This window comes from Argiope bruennichi, chromosome 10 (assembly GCF_947563725.1).
Source record: "Argiope bruennichi chromosome 10, qqArgBrue1.1, whole genome shotgun sequence".
Classification (NCBI taxonomy): Eukaryota; Metazoa; Arthropoda; class Arachnida; order Araneae; family Araneidae; genus Argiope; species Argiope bruennichi.
In genome coordinates this window covers 62,323,111-62,339,011 of record NC_079160.1, presented here as the reverse complement: position 1 = coordinate 62,339,011, position 15,901 = coordinate 62,323,111, and the positions used below count along the sequence as shown (strand labels likewise).

General features: G+C 29.4%; 1 long non-coding RNA gene across 1 annotated transcript in view; it reads right to left on the bottom strand.

Annotated features, from left to right (window-relative positions):
* Positions 1 to 9,990: 9,990 nt before the first annotated feature.
* LOC129989410 (uncharacterized) overlaps positions 9,991 to 15,901 on the bottom strand; it is a 295,435-nt gene continuing 289,524 nt past the window's right edge. Inside the window, exon 5 of the long non-coding RNA XR_008785768.1 lies at positions 9,991 to 10,076. This is a non-coding gene — a long non-coding RNA (uncharacterized LOC129989410). The remainder of the gene's footprint in view (positions 10,077 to 15,901) is intronic.

Genomic DNA, 15,901 nt, shown 5'->3' with positions numbered 1-15,901 from the left:
TTTATGTGTATACTTTAAAATTTTCTCATTTGTATTATATACATTCAATAATATAAATTTTGAAACTTACTGAAGTGTTTTTGTTAAAATTTATATCTTCAAAAGAAAAAAAAAGGAAAATTTTAATTAATTTTAATGTTGCATCCTATCATGCATGTTTATATAGTTAAAAGTTTTAAAGGAAAAAAAAAGTGATAATGATTATTAAATATTATTTTTATACTTTGAGTAACTGAATGTTAACAAAAATATATTTCTTAATTTATGCATGGTTATGAGAATATATTTTATGTATATGAAGTTAATACTTTTTACTCATAATGTAAGTTTGATTTCATGGTCTAAAATGCAGATGAATTGACGTGATGACTATAACATAAGCACAACTGTTTTTACTATTACACTTAAATCAAGTTTAATTCTGTGATAAATAAAATTACTATGTATATTTTCTTTTCTCATTTTTATACATGTTTCAAAATTCTATTTGTTTAATATAAAATTTATACTTATTGAAAGTTATAATTTAAGTAGTGCATTATATATTTAGGAATTATGAAAGTTCTAAGATTAAAATTATTTATTTTTACAATGTATCTCATCTGAGAATGTATGTATTTTGTTTATATTTTTATACTTGAATTGATATATTTTTGAATAATTATTGTATTTAGTTTAATAGTTTTAATATAATTACTCAAGTATTTCCGTCTCATTTTTATATGGTGTTAATTCACAGAAGGGTTTTGTTGCTTTTGGGTGTATTAGTTACATTTCTCAGAGCTTTATCAATTTTTTTGTACTCTTTATATATGTTTATTTTTGTTGTTAAAAATGCTACTGTCTTTATATCTTTCCTGCTTTCCAATATTTGTATCTCCTTTTTTTTTTCTTTTTTGGATGAGTGTGTATTTTCTGAATTCAGTGATGTTTTTCCTACAAATTTTTCTTTTCCACTTCATTCCATATACATTGAAAGTTTGGATTCTATTATAAAACTTAATTGTTTTATTTTCTGCTGCTTTTTATCATAATTATAATTTATGCTTCATTTTCTGAATGGTCATTTTAACCTATTAATTGTGATGGACAAGTCCCTTTGTGCATCAAATTATGTATTTTTTAACATATACAAAAAAAATCATTCATAGATGTCATAATATGATATTTAATTATCAAATAATACATTAATCTCTCAAGTGTTCTATACTCTTAATTGCATTAATAAATTCGAAGAACAGAAGAGTGTAATTTAATTAGATAGTAAAGCTATTTGTTTAATGCAGGCATGTCAAGCACTAAAAAGTTAACTATGCCTATCCTTTAAAAAACAACAGCAACAACTTATAAGCAAAGTTTCTGTTTGTGTGGACCACAAGAAAATTTTTTTAAAAATTGAAATTCTAAGAGGGTGGGGAGTATTTTCATTTTTTTTTTATGTAATGCCTTCCTGTAACTTTAACTGCCTTATCTTCTATCCATTCTTCTATATCAATAGAAAACTTGTTGCTAATAATTATTTTCATAATGTATTTAAGATGCATGATAGTGATTCTGAATAACACTGTATTTTTATTTCCTTTTAGAACGGAAAACAGTGTTTCACTATTTTAAATTTTTTGAGCATGAAAACTATTTTATAATCAAATTTTTATGTATCCAAATATGGCTGAATACCTTCTAAAAATATTTTAAGTGTGTCTAATAATATTTTAAATTACTGAATTATTATTAACAAAAAAGAAAATCAGGGACAAGTTCATAGATTTCTTTGATGGGAAAAACTTTAAAAAATATATTATAGTTAAAAAGTACCTAGCACTATCTAAGAAATTGAGTTAGTTAGTGAAAAGAATCTCAAATATTTCTTTCTTGGTGAAATTGACGTGAAAGCTAGTCATATTACTGCAATTAAAAGCTAGGTAGCCCTGACAACAAAAAATCTAGCTAAAGAAATGGTAGCCCTGACAATATTTCAGTTATTTCTAGGAAGATCACTTCCTGAAAGAATCATTAATGCACTCATTGAAATTTGTTTAGCTATAAGAATAATATTGGTAAAATTTTCTATTTTCTTATGGTCATTTGGTCTTAAATCCATGGTGGACAATAATTTCCAGTTTAAGCGAATCAATAATTTTTTAATTGTTTATTTGTAATAATAATAATAATAATATACTATGAAACTATTATTAAAACTTCAGTTACAATGCTTGAATAGCAAAATTATCCATAACAACCTATGAGCTTGACATGTCTGTTTTAATGTATTCATATAAAATATTTTCTTTTACTCTTAATTCTTTTGATAAGTAGACATCTCTTAATGTAATTAAAGTTATTTTTGCTGTTTATTTAATTTATCAGACTTATATCTGTTTTATCATATATTGAAATATTCTAATTTTAAATACAGTGTTATAAAGTTTAAAGCATGTGAATTTTGAATGAAAATTTATTAATATTCTCCATGTGAATCCTGCATCACAAAAGAATCTTTGAAACAAAATTTTTAAAAACCAAGTTTTTATTGTTAAAATTTCTCTTCAAATGTGCTGAAAGCTTTTAGAGTCAGAAAATATGAGCACGAAACATTCTTTATGTTGTTTGAGATACTGGTCAAAAATATTTTCTGCACAGTTAGGATATTTTAAAAATATATTTTCTTTTTGTATATAAAATTTGAAAATTTTGATGGGAATATATTTTTAGATGCATCATGCATCTTTGTTTCCTGTTCTTTGGTTTTATGCTGTAGAAACGTTTTTTTTCTTTGAAAATGAAATATGGCTTATAATTGAAATTGCCTCCCATTTTTTTTTTTTTTTTTTTTTTTTTTTTTTTTTTTTTTTTAAGATTATGCTGATTTACCAAATGTGGATATTATTGGCAAAAATTATTTGGAAGTAGCAATATCCTATACTAATAAAAGTAATCTTATGCTGAAAGTTTCAATCTTTTTAGTAACGTGAAGCATTGAAATCATAGGGGATGTTGAATTTTGTAAACAAATAATAATAATAAAAAAAACCCTGCGATATTGCAAATTGAGTTATCTCCCATACTGTTATAAGGAAATTTGCATTTTTAAGTGCAAGTTCCTGTTTAATTAAGAAAAAAAATGCAAAACAAATTTCTGAATGATAAGGTAAATTATAAAACTAGCATTTACAGATTTACTAATAAATACTTTTTACTAGTTATGTCATCACAATCATTATTTATATTTGAAGATATCAAATTACATTAAGTTGTGCCTACTGTATTAAGCTGTTAAATTTTTTCAACCATTAAAATCAATAAGAAAATTTTAGTATAAAAACAAATAGTTTAAGTATTTGCAAATAAATTCTTCAGAATTAAAATCTACTGAATGTTGCATTGAGAACTTCCATTCTGTTTATCAGAAATTCCTTTCTCAATTCTAAGACTTATATTTCATTTCATTGCTTCCAGTACAGATGACAAAAAGTGTGTCTTTGTTTACATGCGGAAAAAAAAAAAAAAATACCCAGCTTTACAAAGTATGTTATAAATACTCATTTTAGGGAGTACTTGTAATCTATTTAAAATATTTGTAAATGTGTTTATATATGTATAAATGTGTGAATATCTAAATTTTTATAAGACATTTCCACTGAAAGGCTATGTATATAAAATGCTACCTGAATTAGTGATTCAATATAATCTCATTTTATTCTGTGATTATTTAGGATAGTGTATAATTTGGCAGCTATATGTATTTATTTCGTTATACATTTAATCTTGTATATCTTCTATGAGAAAAAAAAATATAGGACTAAATACTGAGTTCCATTCACTGCTGGTTTCTAAAAGTGCTAAAAATGTAATGTGAAGTACTGTATTTAGTATTTGATAAATATTAATATTATATGCTATATGCCTTCAGTAAAACAAGTTACGACAGTAAAAATGGTAAATGTTTGCTTCAAATTTTAAATTGCACTTAGTTTCTATCTAAATTTGAATTTAGAAAAAATATTATATATTGCAAAATACATAAATTGTATTATGTTTTTGTGCTTAGTATATTTATGAGTGTACTAACATTGTGGTTTTAGGGGCTTGTTGCCGTATGGATATTGGTTGTATTTATGTTATTATTCTTATTATTTTTGCACCAATCCTGCCTCGTAGTTGTATATTTTGTACATATAAAATGGTTTTTAATAAGGATCTCTGAGACTGCTCCACTCCAGAGTAATTTTGTAGAGATGTTATTTATTATACTGCAGAATGACTTTATCTGATTTAAATAAAAAATCTTGAACAGTTTGGAATATTTACTTGGACTTTTTATTGAATATATTTAGATGTTTCTATGTATTTTAAAATTTTATATATGTGGTGAAGTTTATAAGCCAGATAACAACTTCGTGGTATTGTTACTCGGCTACAAACCACAACGTTGCGAGTTCGATCCTGCCCAATTCGCCAATCCTCCTCATTGGTGATCCTAGCTCTGAACTAACAAACGCAGCCTTCGTACAACTGTTGTGGAGACATCTGCCTGCAGAAAAAGTCGTCAGACTCACTTGACGCAACAGCAACCACATACGGGCGGCATAACGCTTGGCACTCAAATGGGTACAGGTGCATTAGACTCAGCAGCCTATACATCACCACCCAACAGCAACAAACATATCGTTCGTCTCACCTCCGACTCATTGGAGGAAGAGTACTGTGGTGAAGCTTATAAGCCAGATGACAACTTCTGGACAAAAGTGAACACTTTTGTCTAGTGGTCTTGTTACTCGGCTACAAACCGCAACGTTGCTAGTTCGATCCTACCCAATTCACCAATCCTCCTCATAGACTTAAAAAATTCATTCAAAATTCATTAACATATACGAGAAAGTAAAAACTCGCAAATCGTCCTCTCTTGTACTATAACATTTGCTTGTAAAATGACGATTCTTTATTACAGTCAGGGCTTTGGTGAAAATGTTCTCTGGTATCCAAATACATAAAGCTGGTGGATTAGTCAATGAATTGGGAAAGCTGGACAGCAATGCCTTTTTAATTAAATTGGTAAATATTATTCATTTTAGGAAGAGTGAATTTTCAAAGAATGGTTTAAAAACCTTGACATTTTTTTTTTGAAGAATATACAGTAATGAGAGAATATTATCTATCTAATAATTATATTATGCGTCTGCATTTGAAAAAGAATCTAAAATTTTTTTGTTTCATCAATTAAAAAAAAAAATGCCTTTTTTAAAATAGAAATCCTGTATTAAATTATATTTGTTACTGAGATAGATTTAAGAAAAAAAAACAAAAAACATTTAGCTTATGAGATAAAATTGATTAATGGATAACAAGATTGGATACTTTGGTATTATCCCGTCGACCATTTTCGCCAAACCCGATATTATCGCCAAACTGTAGCGCGATAGGATAGGATTGAGTTGACGTATTTTTGCAAGCATTGACAGGCCGACGAGTTAATTACTAAGTGCCCAAGATTGTGTGCTAAAATTTGAGATGAGAATTTCAAAAATCTTAAGTTTCAGATTCATTGTAAAATTTGAGGCAAAATTAGCCAACCTTCAACCTTTTTGTTGTTCTTCTCGTTGACACATTATTATTTCAAAATACTTATAATAATATTTAAACCACAATTAATTTGACTCTTGAAACTACATCATGTGACCAAAGTATTAATTAATATTTTAATTTTCTGTGGCTCAGTGACAGAGGGCAAGGGGGGGGGGATCGGGATAAAACTTTTATGCATTTATATTATTTTTTTAAAATAAAATATCAAGAAGAGTAAAAGAAAAAAAAAATATTATGCCAAGGGAACCGTTTATATTTACTATATCACAAGGAGCGAAAAAATTATTATGCCCCTTACGCCTATTACTCTCACTACTACTTTCAGAAGTGACTATAATTAGAAATGATTAAATCTACTATCTATGCGCCGGCTCTTGGCATAGGGGTTGCGCGTCTTCCTTGTGATCTGGGTGTCCTGGGTCCAAGTCTCGGTTCGGGCATGGTTGCTCTTCCTCTGTTCTATCTGTGAGTTGCGTGAATGTGCCTCATGTAAAAAGGGGTTATGCAAGTGAATGAGTGATGCATGAGTGGCAAAGTCGTTCTCTTGGCCCTAGTTGGCGCTACTAAAACAAGAGATCGGCTTAAATCGCTGTCTTCGTAACAGCGGGCTTGTCTAAGTGCCATAAAGAAACAACACTATCTATGCTTCTTGAGTTTGTCGTCAATATAGTAACAAGCAAACGGAATTGTGCTCCTAGCAACCTTATTCCTTGCTTGTTTACTAATGTTTGCTTTACTGAGTTGTACAACTATTACTTTGGTGGGTTCTTCTTGGCCATGTGAAATAACACATTAAAGTAGATTTCAGCTAATAGTTTACCATGGACATAGCGGAATTAAGTAGCGTCCATGGTATAATATGAATTTTTTCTTCTTCTATCATCCTTCCTTTGTAAGTGTAAACTGCGTCCGGGACAGGGCATTATTTTTTCGCTCCCTCAGCACATTTTTCTTTAAAAAGGGACATATGCGTATTAACATTTTGCCTCCTGTGACACCTGTAACCCTCTCCCTTGTCCTCCCTTCTCATTTGCATGGGCATTTAAAAATTAATGAATCTGGTGTATGTCTTATAAAGGGATAAGAAAGTGCTCGCGCTTTAAATCATATCAGCTCAACTATAATGCTGTGGCATTATAGTGATTCGCCAATTCTAAATTATTATTATTATTATTATTATTTTGTCACAAGAGCCGATTTAGCCTAATCGCTTTTGGCACTTTTTTTTTTTTTTGAGCCAGATAAAAGATTATCATGAAATCATTGGTCGCGAATGAAATATAATGTAATGTGCATTTTCCCATTGCCATGGGCACCAATTGTTAAATTAGATGGCGCAGGCCAGAAGTTAGTAATATGCTTGGAAAACTCCTCTGCTTGCTTATTTGTGTTACAATATCGAGAAAAAATCAAGAAGCACATTCAAATAGCTTTCAACTTAGCTGTCCATCAAATAAACTAGAATCAAATCAAGAAAATGGGTGAGAAAAGGGATTATGTTATATCTATGGCATATTATATATTACTTAAAATTAGCATTTTCTTCTTCACTTTGACCAATTGAAACTAAATGCTTTTGATAGATTTAATTTCATTTTTAGAGATTTCAACATAATTTATTTAATTCTGAAAACCAAAGCATTTTACAAGTTAATAATCGCCAGGAATTGTTAAGAATTGTTAATTTCTGTCGTCTTCAAAGGAATTACTTTTATACTTTGTTATTTGCTATTATGGATATTTTTTCCTGTCAAATGAACCATAAAAAACTACATTAAAGACGGATCCAGATGAAATTCATAGACAGCAAGTGTTGGTATAGCATCTCGGCTCCACCAACCTAGACTGCAACCCAAAACGAAAGTAAAAACATTGGTGGCAAAAAGAGCTAGTACTAAGCCAGAAGTAGAAGCAATAAAATCTCTGCCCTTCACTTTCTTATATTTCTTTTTGCTGCACTTTTTCTTCATCGTTATTGTTGTCTTTTTTTCTCGAACATTGTGACTATTTGTAAGCAGGTTTGCCTTTTTGTGGATTCTACGTTTCACTCCTAGCAAAGAACAACCACTAGTTGTCATATTCCTAAAAGCAAAAGTCGTTTGTTGTTGAGTAAATATATTTTCCTTCAGTTTTAAGAAATCTGGCTTTGGAAATTCAGCTAGAACCTCGAAAGATGGTAATTTTTGCAATGCACCATTTTCTTTTTCTTCTTCTTCAGTATTTTTGTCGTATTCTTTGGTAGAATTATCTGAGGTATTGCAACTTTCCACTCTTTCAAATTCACCTGTCAGATCCTCCCATGAATCGTCTTCGTCATTTTCCAGATTGTCCAGCTTAGATTCCGTTGATTCTTCTTCCATGTTTATTTAATAGATACGAATTGAAACTTTTTTAGTTGGGATAAATTTTACTGATGATCATCTGACATCGGCGTTGGAAATTGAACTGCTGAAAACTATACAATTACAATTTAAATAAATATTTCAAAACTGTGAATGTTCCGAGAAATGATATCTTTTGTTTAATTGTAAAAACCTCGCGTAAAAATCACGTTATAAATTTAAGATTGGGATTCAGCAAAATTTATTAAATCATTTAATTGGCAACTTAATGCAACCAGAGTTTGGATCAGATGTCATAAGAATTAAGATTTTTATTTATTTGCAAAGGCCCGGAAGAAACTCAAAGTTTACTTCCGGTGGGAAATTGTGTTGAATTTTCAGCGATTTTTTTTTCTATTTTCTCGTAAAAGAAAATATAATAATCAACAAAAAAATTCGAACTCTTGATTTTGGACGAATCTGGAGGTGATTTTGGACGAAAAAAAACACAATTTTGGAAAATGTCCGTCTGCCTGTAACAAAGATAATTCAAAACCGCTTTGAGCTAGACGGTTGACATTTGGTATAGGGTCTTTACGCCAAATTTGCAGATTTCAATCAAGTTTTGATTAAAATCTCTTCATTGGAAATCTGTCTGTCCGGCTGTTCGAAAATAAGTTAATATGATATTTACAAAACGAAGAAAGCTAAATAGATAAAATTCAGTACACAAATTTAACATCTTTAAAATTTTGAGACAAATCCAACTATGGGTTGACTGTCTGTCTGCCTGCATTTTCAGAAACATTTAAACGCGATAATTCAAAAACGCATTGACATCTTATTTGGTATGAGATTTTGTGACTTCAAGTGCAGATTTGTGTCAATTTTTTGTTCTAATCGAAACGAGTCTAAAACATACATTTTATTTTCGGATTCTATCAACGATATTCTAGAGATTAATCGCCAAAAAACTCTCCAAGGATGACACGATGGATTCAGTAAAAATGCCAAATTCATGCCAAAAGTAAATATTTCGTAATTAATGTACGTCATGTAAGGCTTCTCTAGCATGAGGAGTTTATTAGAGAGTAAGCGAAAAAACTTTGGGGAATCCACTTCCTCTAGTGGGTGGAAAAGGTAGCGAATGAATAGAACTTAATATACTTTAATATGATAATAATATGCTTCAACATGATAATATTTAGAGGACAAATGGATCTGTAAACTGCAAGATACAAAATTCATTCAAAACGTTCCACAGCAAACCTTTGGACCTAGACTACCAAATTGGGTACACATTTACTTGCATAATATGCGTTTACTGCAAAAAGATTTTTCAAAATTTTAATTAGATTTTTATTAAAAATTAAACAAAATTTCACATTTTTCTTCAATAATATCGTAGCATATTATTGAATAAACACTTTTTTTTTGTTACACTCGTTAAAATTAAACAAGAATAATTTTTTTTAAGGAATAATAGTTTTATTTCTATAGAGTTTTTGTCTCTAATTAAAAAAAAAAAGATTTTTACACATATTTTATGAGAAAACTTTTCATTGTTTCAGAAATTCGATTTATATACAAGCATGTAAACGATAATATGAAAAACAATTTTTGTGTGCATGTTATCATTACTATATAATTAAGCATAAATTTAAAAAATAAAATTAGCTATTGTATCTTCGAGGTCTTATTTTCAATCTCTTAAGAGGTTTCCTGACTCTCGCCCTTAATTAATAATAATTACAATTCTAAAGCCTTTAAATATACATTTTTAGTTTTATAGTTTAGTTACTTGGAGTTTTCAGTACAGGTCATTGTTTTAACTGTTTCAGCAGAGAAATATTTCCAAATTTTGATAGTCATGTAACTTATTCTGGTTTAGAAACTTTACAGTGTTCTGTTCACTGTGCTATGCATTTTTCTAATTTTCTGTTTATATCTTTATGCATTTAATGATACAACACGATAAATCAGCAGCAACTCGAGCGCACTTAAAAAAAATCATCATTGCTTCATTGTTAATCTTAAACTTAAATAGTAAATACAACAAAATTTCAAAATTTTTATTAAAAGCACGCCTTTATTCTGTAATCTATTCAGCAGGGAAATGTAAGTCGAATTTTCATATCTTGAGCACAGCAAAAGAAAAAAAGTATGGAAGACCTATTAATGAAAACAAAGACATCGATTTGAGTTTCACTTTAATATTGAAATATATTGTTGCAATACCTTTAAAATATTTTAAAAAGTTAATTTAAAAAATCTAAAATGAAAATATAGTAAGATAATTATTATCATTGAACGATAATTTTTCGAATTTGATGGTGATGCAAAAGGCTTTCGGATGTTAACATGGAAAAGCCCTAAAATTTCGTTTAATTTTTAAATTAATGAATATTTCAAAAAATCACTCCGAAGTGCACAATCCCCACCCTCCAAAATATATCTTAGCCAAATCTGGTAATTCTTGTTCAAATGATTTGGCCTGTAGAACACACACGCACGCACGAACGAACGCACACACACGGAAGCACGCACGCACGCAGGCACGCGCACACACACACACACACACACACACACACACACACACACACACACACACACACACACACACTTTTATTATTAGTCCTCTTTAGCGGCCAGTTGGTTAGCAAGAATTCATGATTCTAACAAAATTTAATTAAATGATCTATGTATTTCTGTCTTAATAACTTTTTCAGTAAAGTAATATTTAATTTCTTATTTTTATAGACACGTAACTCGTATTATTTTAGACAATTCACGCCGTTATCACCATTGTACTATGCATTTCCTTAACTTTATGTCATCTCCCCTAACATTTGGACTTAAATTTGAAACAGAAGTGATTACATTTCAACTGATATAAATTCTTCTAGCTAAAACTGGTTAAAAATGGACGCACTTATTTGTTTTTTATCAGCATTTATTTATGAAGCAAGCTTTAATTGTAAGTGTTTCAAAATTTCAAAAAGCTTATTTAAATTATAGTTTAAACCAAAATCTACTTATCATAGAAAAATAATCTTCTTCGTATCTTCATACTGCCATCATCAGCAATTGCATTAAAATCCTAGATGAAATAGTTGCACAACAATGAAAACGATTTGAATTTCTTTACAAAAGTAAAGAACATTGTAAAATGAGATTAAAAATTAATTAAATATAGATAAAGAAATTGTACAACAATTTAATTTGGTCCTCGAAAGGGTATTATCTTTTTTTTTAAGGCTTAAGTTGGTGTAAAATTAATTTTAGCGCTTTAATATTTTCTGCGGTAATGAGGAAGAATGACTAAAATTTGCGTAATTTTTTAATTAATTAAAATTTGAAAAAAATCCCCACTAGGTACCCAGTTTCACCCTCTAAAGTATATCTGTGCCAATTTTAACAGCTTTTCTAAGTCCGATGGTCTCTTCTGCAGAGAATCAACACACATACAAACATTCCCCATTTTTACTTTTTCGAATAAGTAATATAGAGAAAATATAGTAATCTTAAAAAAATTCAAACTCGAGATTTTGAGAGTTCGAAAAAGACTCCCTGAGTTCGAAAAAGACATTTTTAAGAAATATCCGTCATCTGTCTGTCTCTGTCAGTGACAAAGGTAACTCAAAAACGTTTTGAGCTAAACGGTTGAAATTTGGTATATGGTCTTTACACCAAATTTGTAGATTTTTTTATCAAATTTTGAGTAAAATCGGTTCAGAGGAAGTCCGTCTGTCCGACTGTTTGAATATAAATGAACACGATAACTACAAAAGGAAGAGAGCTAGATAAATAAAATTTGGTACACAGATTTAACATCTATAGTCTAGACACCTTTCAGTTTTGAGCCGAATCCAACAAGAGGTTGACTGTCTGTCGGTCTGGGCTTTCATAAACATATAAACACGATAATTCAAAAATGAAATGACTTAAATGTATCAAATTTGGTATGGAATTTTGTAATTATAAGTGCAGTTTTGTGTTAAATTTTTGAGCGGTTGAGAAAAACGCATCTAAAATACAAATTTGATTTTCGAATAATATTAATCCATTTAAGGGAAAAAATAGCCTAACAACTCGCCAAGGATGACACGAAAAATTCAATAAAAATGCTGAATTCACGCCAAAAAATATTTCGTAACTTTTCAATGCCAGTGTCATGCAAGACGTTCTCTGGCATGACAAGTTCATTAGAGAGTATGCGAGAAAGTTTTAGGGAGACTACTCCGACTGGTTATTAATAGAAGTTGATTTTTATATCAGCGTCAAATTGGAAATACTGACCCTCAGTTGGAAAAAAAAATTACGATATGTGTCTTTCCAAATAATGTAAAGAGCTTATCAGTTGGCTTTTTTTTTTGTATCAAGGAAAAAATAATAATTAAGATTGAAAGATACTATTCAGCACAAAATAAGTTTAATAATATATTAGCTACAATTTCTGAAATAATTTTATTTGCAAACGACTATTTTTACGTTTGTGATTTAATCTAAGCTGCAGAATTCTTCAGATGATACATCTTTTACGATTTAGCAAACGATATTCGCATTAAACAAATTATCCTTTGTAGAGCTCAAATATTATCCTTTATTTAGTGCCGCAAATGTGTAACAATTCTCTATTTCTGTCATTTTGATATATGAAAGTGCAGATTTGTAATTGATATTTCGATATTCAACCATTTCCTGTATTATTCATCCAGTTTCGTTCCGTGATAAGTAGCAATGCATTACATAAAATATATGTGCAACTGTAACTAGTGTTGGACATTAAATAATTAATCATAAGGGGAAGATATATCTCCCAACAATTTAAATTTTAACGTAGGCAATTTTGATTTAAGTATTTCAGGGAAAAAGAGTTTTCAAATTTATTTCTAAACTTTTGTTAATAAATAAATCTTTTATTGAATTTTGTTTAAAAAATTTTATGGAAAAATTGTAATAATTTTTAAGGATTTTAAAAACTAGTATACTCTAAAAAAATTTTGTAAATTACTTAATGTTTAAGCTTTTTTGTTAAAGTTTATTTCAAAATTTGTTTATGTATATTATATAATATTTTAAATGAAATGAGTTGGTGAGGAGTTTAAATGGCGGTTTCAGAAGTCCTGTTGAATTATCATTAAAAAAATTTAAAATGTGGAGAAAATGCATAATGGCAATTTTTTTGGCTTTACATTGTTGAACTTGTTATACAACCAGCGGCAGTGGTCTCCTCAAAACGTGCTCGTATACTCTAATAAACTTACCTTAGAACGCCTTGCATTGGCTTACAATAGTTACGAAATATTAATCTTCGGGGGGATTTTAGGATTTTTACTGAGTCTGTCGTGCGATTTTTGGAAATGAAACCTTGATATGCTGTTAACCCTTAACTGGGGACATGTGGTCTGTGAGACCGCTAGGGATGGATTTTCTGCCCCCCCCCCATTCTATTTTTAGCTCAATTGAATGGATTGACCCTATAGCTTCCTGTTTTATGACCTTGAATACACGTGCACTTTTTCAACCGATTTCATCAGATGCTTTTTTAAATAATTCAGTTATTTCTTCGAGCGTGGTCTCTAAGACCACATCTCCCTGTTAGTGTCCCACTGATAAACAAGGCTTAGTAAATGGCGCTAAAACTTGGGCCTCGAAATATCATCCAATTTACTGATCCTATTATAAAGCAGTGCTGCAGACATTTTTAAATGAAGAGTAAAGTGATTTTAGTGATAAGGATAATTGTACAGAAGCGTTTTTCGATGAAAGTTCGCATTCAACTGATTTTGATATGTATGTTCAAACATAATTAATTTTTCTAGTGATAATGTATTTTGAAAAATTTATAAAATATATACAGGGTGTCCCAAAAAAATGTATACACATTTTAGCAGCTGATAACTAAGTTATTTCTTCTTTCTTTACATACTGAACCCATTGAACCGAGTGATGGCAGACAGACTTAAATTTGAAGAAAGGAAATTTATTCTAAAATGCTACAGGAAGTATGAAAATGCAGGAGAAGTGCAAAGACAATTTAAGAGGGAGTTTAACAAAGAACCACCTACACGAGTTACCGTCACTCGAATTAGAGATTAGTTTGAAGCTGATGGAACTGTTCAGGACGTCCATAAACCTGCAACAGTTGTTCAATTGAGGGCAACCATTGAACATGAATGTACGAATATCCCAAGGGAATTGTTCCATCATGTGTGCTATTACATCGCTTCGCATTGTCAGCAGTGTCTGGAGCAGAACGGACATCAGTTTGAGAACATGCGATAACAAGACAATAGAATGATATTTGTAGAATCTTTTACATGTTGAAAAATATTCGAATTATAATAAACCCCAAATTTACAATTATTTAAAGTGTGTATACATTTTTTGGGACACCCTGTATATATACAGAATTTATAGGTTGATTTTTATACTAGTTCTTTACCTGTATGTTTAAAATGCCCTATAAAACCGTGCTATGAAAGTCACGCAAACCGATAAAAAAAGGGACAATTTTACCCATTGTCATTTTTTTTATTTTTCATATAATTGTTGAATTTTACATTATATTGTCTTCTATATACCTTCATATACTGTAAAAATAAATATGATTTAAAAAGTAAAAAGTAATATGCTTTTTCAAGAATATTATTTTTTATAACATGTCATTTGAGAAGAAAATGCCTGTTCTAACGCATTTACTTTTTTCAATGATAATATATTTTGGAAAATTTCTAAAACATATCTATATATCAAGAAAAATATCTGCAAAATATACTGGCAGTTTTTCATACTAATACAATTATTAGAAAATTTTATTTGTGTGTAAGTGAAATGCGGTCTCGTAGACCGCACCTCCCCAGTTCAGTCCTAAAATTTCACCTCCCCAGTTAAGGGTTAATAGCATCTGAAGATCGAATTTGTATTTTGGGCACACTTTTACCATCCGATAAAAACAAAAGTTTGATACAAAACTGCACTTTTAGTCACTAAATCACATGCTAAATTTCATAAATTTAAGTCATTGCGTTTTTGATTTATCTCGTTTACATGCTTCTAAAAGTACGGATTGACAGATGGTCAACCCTTTGTTAGATTTGGCTCAAAATTTGATAGGTGCATCTACACTGTAGATGTTGATTCTATTCTAGAATTTATCTATTCTATTCCCTTCTTTTTGTAACTATCCTGTTAACTTACATTCGAACAACTGAATAGAACGACTTCCTCTAAACTGATTTTGCTCAAAATTCGACAGAAATTTGCAAATTTTTTGGTGTAAAATTCGTATATCAAACTTTATCCTTCTAGTTCATGGCATTTTTGAGTTATCTTTGTCACATACATACAGACAGAAGGACGAAACATTTTCTAAAAATGTGTTTCTCTAATTCAGGGAAGTCTAAAATGTGGAGATTAGTCAAAATCTCGAGTTCGAATTTCTTAGCGATTACAATGCTTTCTCTGTACTACGTATACGAGAAAGTAAGAAAAGGCATCTTTTCATCCAGATAAGTTATTGAATTAGAGTGGAAGTTTTATTACCAATTTTCTGCATAAAAAATATTAACTGAGAGGAAAACTTCAAATTAAATTCTGTAGGTATTAAAAAAATTATAATGTATGCTATAAAACGTAATGACAGCTTAATTAAATCAATAATAAATTAATTATTTTTCATTTAAAAAAATGTGTAAAAATTTGAAGATGAAGCGGTTATTAAATTTTGAAATTGTTGTTATTTCATAGTCAATATTTATATTGTTTTTTGGAAAATTCTACTTTGTTGCAAAAAAATAAACTAAAAAGGTTGTTTAAAATACTTATAAGTATTTTATCTACAAGTTAGAATTCACTATTAGAATTTTTTTCTTTTATCAAATTCTAAAAGTGTTGTTCTACGGTTTCAAATAGTACAATAATGACAGATTTTCGAAAAAAAAAAAAAAAAAAAAAAAAAAAAAAGAGGAAAAAGTTGATAAAGAAGAAAAAAT